Source organism: Tenrec ecaudatus, chromosome 4, assembly GCF_050624435.1.
Source record: "Tenrec ecaudatus isolate mTenEca1 chromosome 4, mTenEca1.hap1, whole genome shotgun sequence".
Taxonomy (NCBI): domain Eukaryota; kingdom Metazoa; phylum Chordata; class Mammalia; order Afrosoricida; family Tenrecidae; genus Tenrec; species Tenrec ecaudatus.
In genome coordinates, this window is record NC_134533.1 from 144,780,661 (window position 1) to 144,794,577 (window position 13,917).

General features: G+C 39.2%; 1 protein-coding gene and 1 non-coding gene across 6 annotated transcripts in view; one reads left to right on the plus strand and one right to left on the minus strand.

Annotated features, from left to right (window-relative positions):
* Window positions 1-13,917, minus strand: part of PPP2R3A (protein phosphatase 2 regulatory subunit B''alpha) — a 202,596-nt gene that overhangs the window by 182,964 nt on the left and 5,715 nt on the right. The window lies entirely within an intron of this gene.
* LOC142447564 (U7 small nuclear RNA) lies at window positions 8,798-8,859 on the plus strand. Its single transcript, XR_012784247.1, has one exon. It is a non-coding gene; the product is annotated as a U7 small nuclear RNA (small nuclear RNA).

Here is a 13,917-nt window from a genome sequence, read left to right on the forward strand (position 1 = left end):
TTCTCCCCCAGAGCAGCTGGTGGGTTCAAACAGCACAGTATAATGCATATGACCCCAGGGCTCTTTATGAAATGTATGCGGTCAATGTATAGAAATCACAGTTTATTCATGGCTGATAAGAAAAGGAGGCAGGGGAAGAGGCAGTTATTGCTTAGGGGGCAGTGAGATTCTATTAAAGGGTGAAGGAAAAACTTGGTAACTGACAGTATTGATGGCTTTACACCACATGAACAAGATGTCACTGAGCTAGCTGTACACGTAAAAACTGTTGAAATGGCAAAACCAAACAAAAAAACTAAGCAAGCAACCCACAGCAACTTATATTGAATGAAACCCTGGTGAGGTAGTATTTACAAGTTGGGTTGCGATCCGTATGGTCGGCATCTGAGCTCCTTGAAGGACTGGGCTTTCTACTCCAGTAAACATTTATACTCTCAGAAACCCACAGGGGGTCGCTATGAGTCAGCACTGTCTAGATGGCAGTGAGTAAGACTTATTTTAAAGATTTACTTTTTAAATGTCAAGAAAGATCAAATGTTTACATATTTGTCTTTAAGATATTTCTCATCAAACACCACATTGTAGATTTTTATCAATAAATGAAAAGTCAAATAGAATAGAATTATCCTATATGAAAGGCCTTGAAAAAGTTTATGAATAAATATAATTAAAAGATTTTTCCATAAACTTTGTGAAGTACTTTGTGAAAACTTTTTCTCTTTTCAAATGTTACGTATTTAAATCCTTCTTTTTCAGAATTTTAAACACTCCAACAGAACATGTTCAATTACAATAAAATATTAAAATATCCCAAACACCATTTGTATACATAGTTGAAAATGAGCAATTTTTACGGTAAATTTCTTATTTCTTACCACATAGTCTTTCAACGGACAATCCATTTTAGAAACAAAAGCATCTTCATTTGATTAGTCACTGCTATCTTTCATGATCACCCCATGTCTGTCATCACTGTGGTGATTTGCATGTTGCTATGATACTGGAAGCCATGCCTGTATTTCAAATACCAGGAAGGTTACCCAGGGCATATAGCTGTTAGTACAGCTTCTGAACAAGGACATTAGGAAAAGATGCCTGGCAAACTACCCTGGAAAATTAGCCAATGAAACCTTAAACTGGTTGTATCAAGAGGAATCAGTCCTCAGAGGAGAACATCAAGTTGGACAATGCAGAGGTCCTCGATAAGGTAGAGGACACTCAAGGGCAAGGGAGACCTTGGTGGATTGGGTCAGCTAAACTGCCACAATGGACTCACACATGCCAGTGATTGTGAGGATGCTGCAAAACCGGGCAGCATTTCAACATGTTGTACAGAAAGTTATTATGCTTTGGAGCTGACTCAATGACAGCTAATGTCAACGAACAATCTTGCATGGTTCAATAGGGTATCTTTACCTTGAGATTTGTATTTGAAGAACAATTTTTCCTCTAAAGTGGTCTAAAGAATAGTGCCAATTATACATATATGTATGAATACATGGATAAGTTTAAAATCTATAGTTCTAGTTCATGCCAATTAGTGTTCCTATCTTTATAATGATTTCTAAAAATAATTTTACTTTGAAATAATTTTAGACTTAGAGAAGAGTTGCAAAGTTAGTATAGAGAGTTTTCTTATACTCCATCCATCTTCCTTTAATCATGTTGTTTTCTTGAGTATTTGAGACATCTTGATGCTTTAAAAGAATGTTGAGCAGATGAATGCAGCTTATGCATTTTATAAAGAGCATCTTGAAACAATTGGACAAATTATCATTTTAATGCTCATTAATTTAGGATATTTTGACATGTGTTTCACACATGTTCAATCTTTTAGCCCACAGTCCATTATAAATACAAATTAAACAATATAGAACTAACAACAGCAGCAATTCAAAACAGTAGAATGGTCAAAATCTACCAAAGCACACAATAAAGAGGTCAGGGAGACATTTCAACCAAGGATATCCACACACTGCATGTTCAAGAGGAATCCTGGGGGCTGCTAATGATAGGTCCAATAGCTGCTCTGCAGAAAAAAGATAAGCGTTCTCCGCCTATAAAGATCTGTCCTCTCAGAAATCCACAGGGACAGGCCTACTGTGCCCTACAGGTGACTAGGGATCGAAGTGACTTGATGGTAGTGAGCTTACGAGATGTTCATACTACATCACTCAAATGGTGGTCTTTACCTGGGGAAAAACTTAATCAATTTAGAATTGATTTTTAAAGTTGTTACTAATATAAAAACTGTTACTGTCTTCAGTGATATGAACTGTTTCTAAGAATTAACTGTTTCTCATGAATTAATTGTCACATTTTACACATATGAAAAAATGCGCAAGAACAGTTAAGACAATTTTGGAGGAGGGAGGGCAAACACAAAGGCAATGGAATATTTTTTTCCTTACCCTGAGCGGTATGTGACAAGTGCTCCTTGTACTAGTACACGTTACATCTTACATATGCTTTATAAATTTTATGCTGTCACCACTTGTTAACCTCAATAAAAAGACTTTGCATTACCAAGAATGTTAGCATATTGAGACCAAGCAATATATACAAGATAATCTAGTACCTGATACAGATGGCATTTTGCCCATTATAAAAACTATTATTCCATATGAATAGCCAAGTGAATACAGTTCAAATGGAACGAAGAGCTAAAAATGTAAAAACACACATTAGAATATAAGAAAACTATGTGTAAAAGTTTATGTTTACATATATCTTTAGGGAAGTAAAGCCAGTCATTAAAAAAAATCAGTGGAGTGAAAATCAGGAATGCAAAAATAAGAAAATTTGACAGGGAAACTGAAAACCACCTCTAACCATAAAAGCCATGAACAAAGGGAAAGAACTCTGAGGCAATCGATTGGAAGAAAATACAATACACCGTTTTTACAATATAACAAACCCCTTTCTATAAATAAGTAACTTGAGAAGAATTGATGCATTTGAATTATGTGCTTAGACTACTACAGGTACCACGGACTGCCAGAAGAATAAACAAATCAGAAAAAAAAGAATAAACAAATCTGTGTTGGAAGAAGTACATCCATGATGCTATATGCGAAGGAAGGCAAGACTTCATCTCACGTATTTTGGCTCTGGGGAAGGCTATCATGCTTGGTAAAGAACAGGGTTTGCAAAAAAAAAAATATGAAGACACTTAAAGAGATGGACTGACACAGTTGCCACAAGGATGGTGCAAGACCTGACAATGTTTCCTTCGTTAGTACGCGGAGTTACCATGAGTCAGGGACCAACTAAACAGCCAGTGACAACATTTTCTTCACAGCACATTATCTGAAATGATTTATCAACTTGTTTGTCATCAGGAAAATCAGCTCCATAGGAGCAGAGGTAAGCAGAATAAGCTTATATACTATAGAATACTTGTTGTCTATAATCGAATAGACATTTACAACAGCAAATCAAAACAGATGCTATGCAAGTCTTTAAACACAAACCCAATAGAAGGGTTTCATTAAGTCCTGCAGGTTTGTAGACACAGGCTGAGAAATACATCGGAGATGAATCCTATGGCCTTGTTTTCCAGGAAAATTGTCAATGAATGTGACCCATTTGTTCTTTTTCAGGGCCTGAGGGATTGTGAAGCCCTCAACTGGGTCCTGATATTAGGTCACTAGTGTAGGGGCAAAGGGGGTTGTATCCATAATGCCTGCATAAGGCCCCAATACAGGGGTTGGAAAGCGATCAGGCACACTGACTGGGCACTTATGGGAAAATCCGGAACTGGGCATGTGCAAACTAACTCCCCTAAGCCCAGGTCAAACCAACCTGGAAAAACCCACCCTGACCCATGACATCACTCAGGTGGGCCTGAACCCAGCCAATGGGGTCAGCCAATACCTTCAACCACACCTCTCTAGCCGGAGATGTTTAAAGCACCTGGAGGGCAGGCAGAAGGCTCTTTTTACTCTGCTTTTGCTGAGATGCAGGCAGAGGGTGGGGGTCTCTCCCACATGCTTGGCGTGTAAGCACCTATGGGCACTCTGGGGCCCTGTATCTCCTCTTGGGATTCCCCAGTTACACATGTGTGGGTTTCACATTCCCGGTCCGGTGTTCTTTTCCACGCGGGTTTTGGCTCCCAGTTGTGAATCCTACCATGGCTTCCATGTGGGCTGGCTTGCTTTTCAGAAACAGCATGTATTTTTGAGACTGCAATACCTGAAAGTTCCCTTTTCCTCATAAAAGTCACTTGGATTACAAATGTACTTCTGCGGCCTGAATTCTTTCAGGGTTGTGAAGCAAGAACCGAGCTATCCCACTCCAGAAACCTAACACTGACATTGTTGCTAGCACTGGGAGGACCTTCATTCTCTGAGTAGGGTACACTATGGGGAACCCCAACCAGATCTGCCAGAAGAATACCAAGAGTCCCAAGATGTACCACACTGAGAGAAGACAAATGCTGAGCCACAGTGCTTGAGGTAGACTCAAGCATTAGCAGAGGAGCTGTGTTCATGTGACAGCAGTATTAAGGGCTATCAAAACACTCACTCACCCTGCAGTTAGCAGCTCAGCACGTAACTACGGTGCCACCAGGACTCATCCCGACCATACAGTAAGTTGTGAGTCCGTGACAGGAGTGTGTGCCTGCTATAGCTTCTAAGCCTTTAATGACATTTCCATGAACAGCCACTGATCTATACTTTTATTTCTAATCTCACAGACAAGTGGGTAAAAAACAAACAAACTAAAAAGACTGAGGACTGTTCAAATGAAGCATAAGGATGAATAAAGAAGCAGAAGAAATGGGAACAGCCCTGGTGTGGCCTTGAAGCAAGGTGGAATATCCAGATTCCTGGGAGTTTGGGGAAATGACTTGAAAGGGGAGATGAAAGGTCTGGGGGGAAACGGCACTTTAAGAGAGATTTGAGGGAGGTAAAATAATGTCTTGTAAATATATACATTTTAAAAATCAAATTTCAATATATTTTTCAGAGATTTCTGTCTAGCAGTCAATAAATCTCACTGCTGTCAAGTCAGTGTTGATTCATAGCAACCCCCCTGTGGGTTTCTGAGACTATAACTGTTTACAGTTATAAAAAGTCCAGATTTTCTTCCTCGGAGCTGTTGGTGGTTTTGAACTGCCAACCATGCAGACCACAGCCTAACGCTAACCACTACACCATCAGGCTGATATTAATATTGCTTAGACCAGTGGTTCTCAACCTATGGGTTGCGACTTCTTTGGGGTCAAATGACCTTTTCACAGGGCTCACCTAAAATACATTTTTTCTGATGGTCTTAGGAATGGAGACAAGCTCCTCTATCCATCTCAAGGTGGGTCTGCCCACATATGAGTAACTAGTGTGATGACATCATCGTGCCAATCCCGTCACATACACCTGTACAAATACAGGTATATGTGACGGGGTTGGCACCATAATATACTTATGTGGACCAGTCACACATGTGTAGAGAGCAGTTACTGTGTAGAAAGCAGCTGCTGTGTTGAAAGCAGCTACTCTGTTAAAAGCAGCCACTGTGTTGAAAGCAGCAGTATTGGAGGTAAAAGGACACTTCATAAATTATCATTACTGGTTAATGTACATCATGTACTGTAAAATCATCAACTACTGCAAAATATATATATATATATATATCTGTACCATGGGAACTTAATCTGGATGCTGATCGGTCTTTTTGTATTCAGCTGGGGTTGATGTGAATACTGTCCCCTTGTGGTAGTAACAGGTATGTTTAAAAAAACAATGCAGAGAATGTTATGTCATAGGAAACTTTAATGAACTGTATTGACAGAACTGTGCCATGTATCATCTTTTGTATTAAGGCTATATAGATTATTTTCATTAGTAAACCACTCTTTGACAATGGATCATGTAGAGAACATTAAGAAAAGAAAATAAAATGAAGATTTTTTTACAGTATGGTTTTACCTCAATAATTACAGCAGGAATTGAGAAACTGCAATGTGTTATTTGTTGTGAAGTTTTATCAGCCAAATCTATGAAGCCAAACAAACTAAAATGCCATTTTGATAGCAAGCATCTGAGCTTTGCTGGCAAGGATACCAGCTATTTTAGAAGCAAAGCTGATGGACTCAAGAAAGCCAGACTTGACACTGGTGGCAAGTACCACAAACAAAATGTAGCAGGCATTGAAGCTTCATATTTGGTGGCACTCAGAATCACCAGAGCTATGAAACCTCACACCATTGCTGAGGATTTACTGTTGCCAGCGGCCAAAGACAATGATCGAGTTATGATCGGAGACGAATTTATTACGAAATTGAGTGTAATTTCCTTATCTAACAACACTGTCTGCAGAAGAATAGATGATATGCCTGCTGATATTCTTGATCAGGTAATCTGGATATAAAATCTGCTCCACTTCCAATATTCAGCATCCAGCTTGATGAATCTACAGATGCTGCAAACTCTTCACAGTTACTGGTTTACATGAGGTATATTAATGATGGTGACTTTAAATATGAATTTCTTTTTTTGCAAACCTCTTGAAACGATAATTACTGCACATGATGTATTTGACACAGTTGGTTCATTTCTGAAAGAGCGTAAGATCTCTTGGGAAAAAGTTTGTGGTGTTTGTACAGATGGTGCTCCAGCTATGCTAGGATGTTGATCTGGATTTCAACAATTGGTACTGAATGAGCCACCAAAAGTCATCAGAACTCACTATATGATTCATCAGCAAGTATTAGCAACAAAGATGCTGCCACAAGAGTTATAAGAAGTAATTAAAAGCGCCATAAGTCTGTCAATTTTGTAAAGGCAAGCACTTTAAACAGTTGACTGTTTTTGAAACTGTGCAACGAGTTGGATGTGCTTAATAATGCTCTGCTATTTCACACTGAAGTGAGATGGTTGTTGAGAGGAAAAGTTTCGTTTTGTTTTAAATCATTTTATTGGGGGCTCATACAACTCATCACAATCCATACATACATCAATTGTGTCAGGCACATTTGTACATTTGTTACCCTCATCATTCTCAAAATATTTGCTCTCCATTTAACCCCTTGGTATCAGCTCCTCATTTTTTCCCCTCCCTTTCCGCTTCCCCGAGAGGAAAAGTTTTAAAATGTGTTTTTAAGCTTCATGATGAACTCAAAACACTTTTAAATCAGAAAGCAAGACCACAGTTTGAAGCACTTTTCAGTGATAAAAGTGAACTGTAGAAAATAGCTTACTTGGTTGACATCTTTGCCATCCTGAATAAGTTAAATTTATCACTGCAAGGACCAAATGCAACATGCCTTAATTTGTCTGAAAAGATCCAATCATTCCAAATGAAATTTCAGCTTTGGGGGGGAAAAATGGATGAAAATAAAATTTACATGTTGCCTACCTTATCTGCTTTCTTTGAGGAACATGACATTGACCAGACAAAAGGATTACGATGATAATTTCTGTGAAAGAACACTTGTACATGCTGGCAGACAAAATTTCATTATACTTTCCAAATCTACCTGACACCCCATTCACACTTGCCAGAAGCCCACTCACAGTCAAAGTTGAAGATGTCCTGAGACAGCACAAGAGTTTATTGAACTTATTAACAGTGATGCAGCGAGGACTGATTTCTTTACAAGGCCAATTTAAAATTCTGGATCAAGTGTTTGTAGTCATATCCTGTTCTGTCTGAGACAGCATTGCGCAGCCTTCCTCCATTTCCAACAATATAACTTTGTGAAATAGGGTTTTTCCAGCCTGTTGGTTGTCAAGTCTAAATACAGTAGTAGAATTGTTGTGGAAAATGATCTTTGTTGTGGTCTTGCAGACTGCCCAGAGAATTTCTGATTTGGTGAGAAAGAAGCTATCTCAACCTTCACAATGATGTTGGCTTTTTACACATACTGTCACAAAATGTAGCAATGTAGTTTACTGTTGTTATATTAAGACAATTACCCATGCTACACCATGCTTCAAGATAAAATTCCATTTATTTGTAATTAGAAATATTTCACAATATATAATTACATATTGTTTTGTGATTAATCACGCTTTAATTATGTTCAATTTGTAACAATGAAAATATATCCTTCATATTAGATATTTACATTACAATTCATAACAGTAACAAACTACAGTTTTGAAGTAGCAACAAAAATAATTTTATGATTATTTTGGGGGTCACCACAACATGTGGAACTGTATTAAAGGGATGTGGCATTAGGAAAGTTGAGAACCACTGGATTAGACTGAAATAACCTAGGAATTTAGCAGAACAACGTAGTATATGTGTCTGGATAAATGAAGCATGGGGAGAGAAGTAGGAGACTGAGTCAGAGAGGTAAAAAGAAGCTGAGATGATGATGGGCTTCATAGGTAACTCCAAAGCTTCTAGAAGAGGCCTGGTCATATAGTGGTTACAGGTTGGGCTGCTAACCACAAGGTCAACAGTTGGAAACCATCAACTGCGCCTTGGAAAAAAGACCAGGCTTTCTATTCCCATAAAGAGTCTTGGAAACTCCCAGAGGAGTCCTACCCTGCCCTATAGGATCACGATGACTTGGAATCAACTAGGTGGCATTGAGTTTGGTATGATTTGGCAAATCTTCTGAGCAGAGAAGTTACTTTGAACAAGACCCCAATAGCTGCTGTGTTGAAAATAGGTTATAGAAGCAAAGGCAGACACAAAGTCACAGGGTTAAGAGGCTATCACAGTACTTTAGGTGAGAAAAGGGAATGACTCAGAGTAAGTGACTTGATTCTGGATACATTTTGAAGGTAGAACCAGTAGGATTTACTGATAAACTGAATGTGATATGAAAAATAAAGAGAGGCAGTGTTACAGCTCTTTTACAATTTATCTAGCAGGTTTTCTGGTTTTTCTGGAACCACCCCCCCCCAAAAAAAAGAGAGAGGCAAAGATAAGACCAAGATTTGGGGTCTTGGCTCCTGGAGCTTCTGTTTATTGAGATGGGGTAGAGCTATGGGAAGGGTAAGTTTAAGAAGAGAAGATCGGGAATTTGGATTTGACATAGTTATTAGATGTGTCAGTAAGCACTAAGATAATCAGAACATGGGACGCACAGGAGAGTCCGAGAGGGAAGATATAAATTCGGTAGTTGTTAGTGTACAGATAGAATCTAAAACTGAAACTTGCTGAAATACAAGAAAATTGTATAGACAAGGAAGAGCAGAGGTTTGAGAACTGAACTTAGGGCATTTCAACTTTTAAAGGGCAGGAAGATGATGAAGAACAAGCAAAGAGATTGAGAAAGAACCTACAGAAGGTAGAGGAAGTCCACAGAATGTTAGTATTCTGGAAGCTAAGTGAAGAAAGCATTTCAAAGAAGAGGGAATGACCAACTGTGTGGAATGCAAATAAAAGGTTAAGTAAGAGGAAGGCTGAGGCCTGACTCACTGCACTGAACACTGTGGAGGCCACTGTAACTGATGAGAGTGTTTCAGTGGGTGTAAAAGTGTGCTGGGTATGAGTTTAGGAGAGACCGGTGGAAAGCTCTTTTAATGCCCTAACACACCTGGAACTGATATTCCTGTTTGAGAGAAATAGCAACAGAACTTGACAAGCCTTTGTATTTGTACTTGGCTGGAAGATTTTGGTGGTCCCCGAAAGACACTAACCTTCAGGGGCCTTGTACAAACCAAAGTACATGTGTGAAAACCACTAGTAATTCTTTAATGATTTATAGCTTCCAAAGCAATGACATATGTCTCCTCTCTTGTTTAATATTCCACCAACATTATAAGGCATGTGTTCATATTACTGGATAATCACATGAAAGAATGAAGTTGGACTCTTACTTCATATCATTCACAAAAATCAATGCAAAGTGGATAAAAAACCTAAATGTAAGAGATAAAATCATAAAAGTCTTAGAAGAAAAACAAGAGCGTAAATCTACCTGGCTTTCGGTTCCACAATGGCCTTTGGGATATGACACCAGAAGCACGAGCAACAAAAGAAAAATAAGGACGAAGATACATTGTACTTCATTAAAGTTAAAAAAACTTTTATGCAACAAATGATCCCTTGAAAAAAGTGAAGACAACACACAGAATGAGAGAAAATAATTGCAAATAATATATCCAATAAGAGCCTCGTATCCAGAATATATAACACATTTTTACAACTCAGACACAAAAAGATGAACAACCCAATTGAAAGATGGGCAAAGGGTTTCAACATTTCTTCAAAAAGGACAGACAAATGGTCAACAAGTACATGGAAAGATGCTCAGTAACATTTGGCATTGTTGTTATTAGGTCCTAGGAAGTCAATTCCAATGCTATCAAACTGCCCCAAAGAATTTCCTACACTAATCATTCAATTCTCAGTTGAACACTCAACCATAGCACCACTGGGGCCCCCTTCATTTGTCACTAGGGAAATGTACTCATAAATCAAAATCACAGTAAGATACCACCTCACACCCACTACCATGGCTAGAATGATCAAATTCATAAAACCTCAGAAAATAGTATTGGTGAGCTTGTACATCAATTACAGCTCGTATACCAATTACACTGCTGATGGGAATGTAAAATGATGTAATGCTGTGGAAAACAGTGAAGAAGTTAAACATACAATTTCCATGTAAAGGAATGTAGGGTGTAGGTTGTTGTTAGGTGCCACTGAGCCACTTCAGACTCATAGCAACCCCTGGTGACAGTCAAACTTCGAACTAGGGTTTTCCAGGTTGCAATCCTCACAGGGAGGACCCCTGGTGGCATAGTGGTTATGTGTTTGGCTGTTAACCGTGAGGTCAGCAATTTGAAACCACCAGCAGCTCTGAGGCTTTCTACTCCTGTAAAGAGTTACCATCTCGTAAGCTCACACGACCAATTCTCATAAACTCACATAACCAGAAAACCTGCCTAAAGGATTGCTGTCAGTCAAAACGGACTCGATGGTAGTGAGGTTTTTAATCCTTACAGAGTAGATCACCATCCCTGGAGCCTCTGGGTGGGACTGAACCATCGTACCACCGGGGCTCGTTCAGAATCACCACAGGCGCCAGGAATTCCATGATTAGGTATAGACCCAAAAGAATTGAAAAGAGATATTAAAACAAAAACTTGTACATGGTAAAATCTTGTTTATATACACACCACAATAAAAACAAAGTAAAACTTGTACATAGATATTGTAATAGTTCACAAGTCAAAAGACATAATCCAATTTCCATCAACTGTGAATGGACAGACAAAATAACCATATCATAGATTATTATTCAACTATAAAAAGGGATGAAGTACTGAAACCGGCTACCATGTGGATGAACTCTAAAAACATTATGGAAAGTGAGAGAAGTCAACATAAAAGCCACATGCTGTATGATTCCATTTATACGAATTATACAGAATAGGCAAATCCATAAACAAAACAGATTAGTGCTTGCCAGAGGCCTGGAAGACAATGAGTGACTGCTCATACCAGTGGGGTTTGCTTTAGGGGTGATGGAAATATTCTGGAATTAGACAGTAGTGATAGTTACACAACACTGAATGTATTGGAAGTCAAGTATTGTCTATTTTAAACTGGTTAAAATGGCTAATTTTATATTATATGAATTTTACTTCAATTAGAAAAAAATCACATAGTTCACATTTGGCAAAATTAGGCCTTACGCCCAAGAACTGACTCATGTCCTCTGCCCACCAAACCATGTTGTCTCTTCTACAAACCAAAGGCGCTCTGGATCACCTTTCCCACTCCCTCTACTGACATCCAGGAATTATGACTATGTTTATGATAATCAGTTCTCTGTCAAGTACATCTGCATTTCTAAACAAAACCTTTTCTTAGCATGGGCTCCCCTATAAACCATATGGGACCAAGGTCTGCGGTTCATGTCATGAAGTCACCTCGTATACCGAGGTTAATGATTATCCACTTAACTGATAAGCATAAAACAGCTTGAAAGGCTAATCCAGGGGTTCTCAAACTACAGCCCGCGGGGCCACATGTGGCCCGCAGAGGACATTTATCCAGCCCACCAGGTGTTTTTGCCCCATTCGGTTTTTTACTTCACAATAAGATATGTGCAGTATGCATAGGAATTTATTCATAGTTTTTTTAAAACTATAGTCCGGCTCTCCAACAGGTGGGAGGGACAGTGAACTGGCCCCGTTTAATATGGTTGAGGACCCCTGGGCTAATCCCTCACAAGACAATCATTTGCAAAAAAGTACAGAAATGGGGTTTACATCTTGCAGAAATTGCTACCATGCTTCACTAATAGTACCGGGCACTAATAACCCCAACCAATGTCTGCTGGTCGATTACAACTCTCAGAAACATAAAGTGTGAAATTGGCCTTTAAGTCTCCTCTGGTGGTGTAGTGGCTCAGCCCTGGGCTGCTAACTGCAAGGTCAGTAGCTCCAAACCATCAGCTGCTCTTCGAGAGAAAGATAAGGCTTTCTACCCCTGTAAAGAGTTACAGTTTGGGAAACCCATAGGGGAGCAGTTTTTGACCTTATCCTACTTAACTCAATGGTAGTTAAGTTTGGGTTTTGTTCAGCTTGGGTGTTTGTTTGTTTGTTAATGCCGTCCAGGAGGCAGAGGTAGATAAAAGACAGACCAGTTGTGGTGTTCTGCATGACAAGCTACCCTAGCTTAAGGTCCTCAAAGTAACAAGACTTTCTGGAAACCAAAATTTGCTCAGTGTTCCACAGATCCCTGTCCGTTTGGAGTTCAGTGAGGCCTACACTTCCAATTTAAATCCATACCCTTCAACACTAACAATGACAAATACATGAAAGAATGAGAAATGTTACACGCCTAAAACTGGCAAACCAAGCGATAATATCAAGTTAATTGGGAAAATACAGCTGCAAAAACTACTCCTGGGAACCTGACAGTTAAATACACATTCTTGACTGAGCCAAGTACTCCATTTTCTACATGTCAACAATCTGGTCTTTGTTCATCGGTACTAAGCGTGATGTCAGGGTCACTGCAGCCCAGATCACTGCTGGCCTTTAGGAGCTCTCTGGCTATCCAAATAAAAAATCCTATGGTCTAATCACTCAATATCTTGAGTCAGCCCCACCAGGGTCTCAAAGGCCCCAACAAAATATCTTCTCAGCAAAAAAGCGCAAGATCTTCACGACAAAATACATGCACAATCTAAGTTGGAGGCAGGGGTGGGGGTGGTGCTGGCAGTAACAGGCATCCTTGAACTACCTTCCTGAAAAGCTAGGTGAAGCACTTGGGTAACCAACAGACGGAGTAGTTGATCACATAGACCTAAGAGTATTAAGACACTTGTCATTCCCTTTTTGGACCAAATAGCTTAAAATGGTTTTCCAACATTCACCCTCTGCATTTTGTCACTTTCCTCCCACTTCAGACCCATTATAATGCCCTTCCGATATACAGGGATTCTTTCGGATGTCAAAGACCCCATCTTGCTTAACTCAATAGTCATTTTCAGCCCCTACATCTTTACTTGAGTATTCCCTTCTTTATGAAACATGTTCTTCCCTAGCCTTTTTATAACACAACTTAAATTGTGGTTTAAAGTGTGGAATTAAAGTTTAAAGTATGTACTAAATTGAAAATCAAGTACAGGTTAAATTACCCTTGAACATTCCTTATATTTAAATATGCTGCTGTGACCTATCTAGTCAATTCTGACTCAAAGTGACTCTAAATGACAAGGTAGAGCTGCCCCACCGGGTTTCTTAAGCTGACATCTGTACAGGGACTGACAACCAGATCTCTGTTCCTGCTGCGTCCCTTGTTGTGGGTGCAAGCAGCAGCAGCGAAGCCCATCGATGTATAGCATGCCTGTTCTCTATCTGTATAGCAGGGGGCTTCAAAAAGGTGACGGAAAAAATGGAATTAAAAGATAATGGTATTTTCCACAAACATTTTGAAATCCCTTCATATATCCTATGCAGTAATTAACTATAGGAAGTTTACATGCAAATA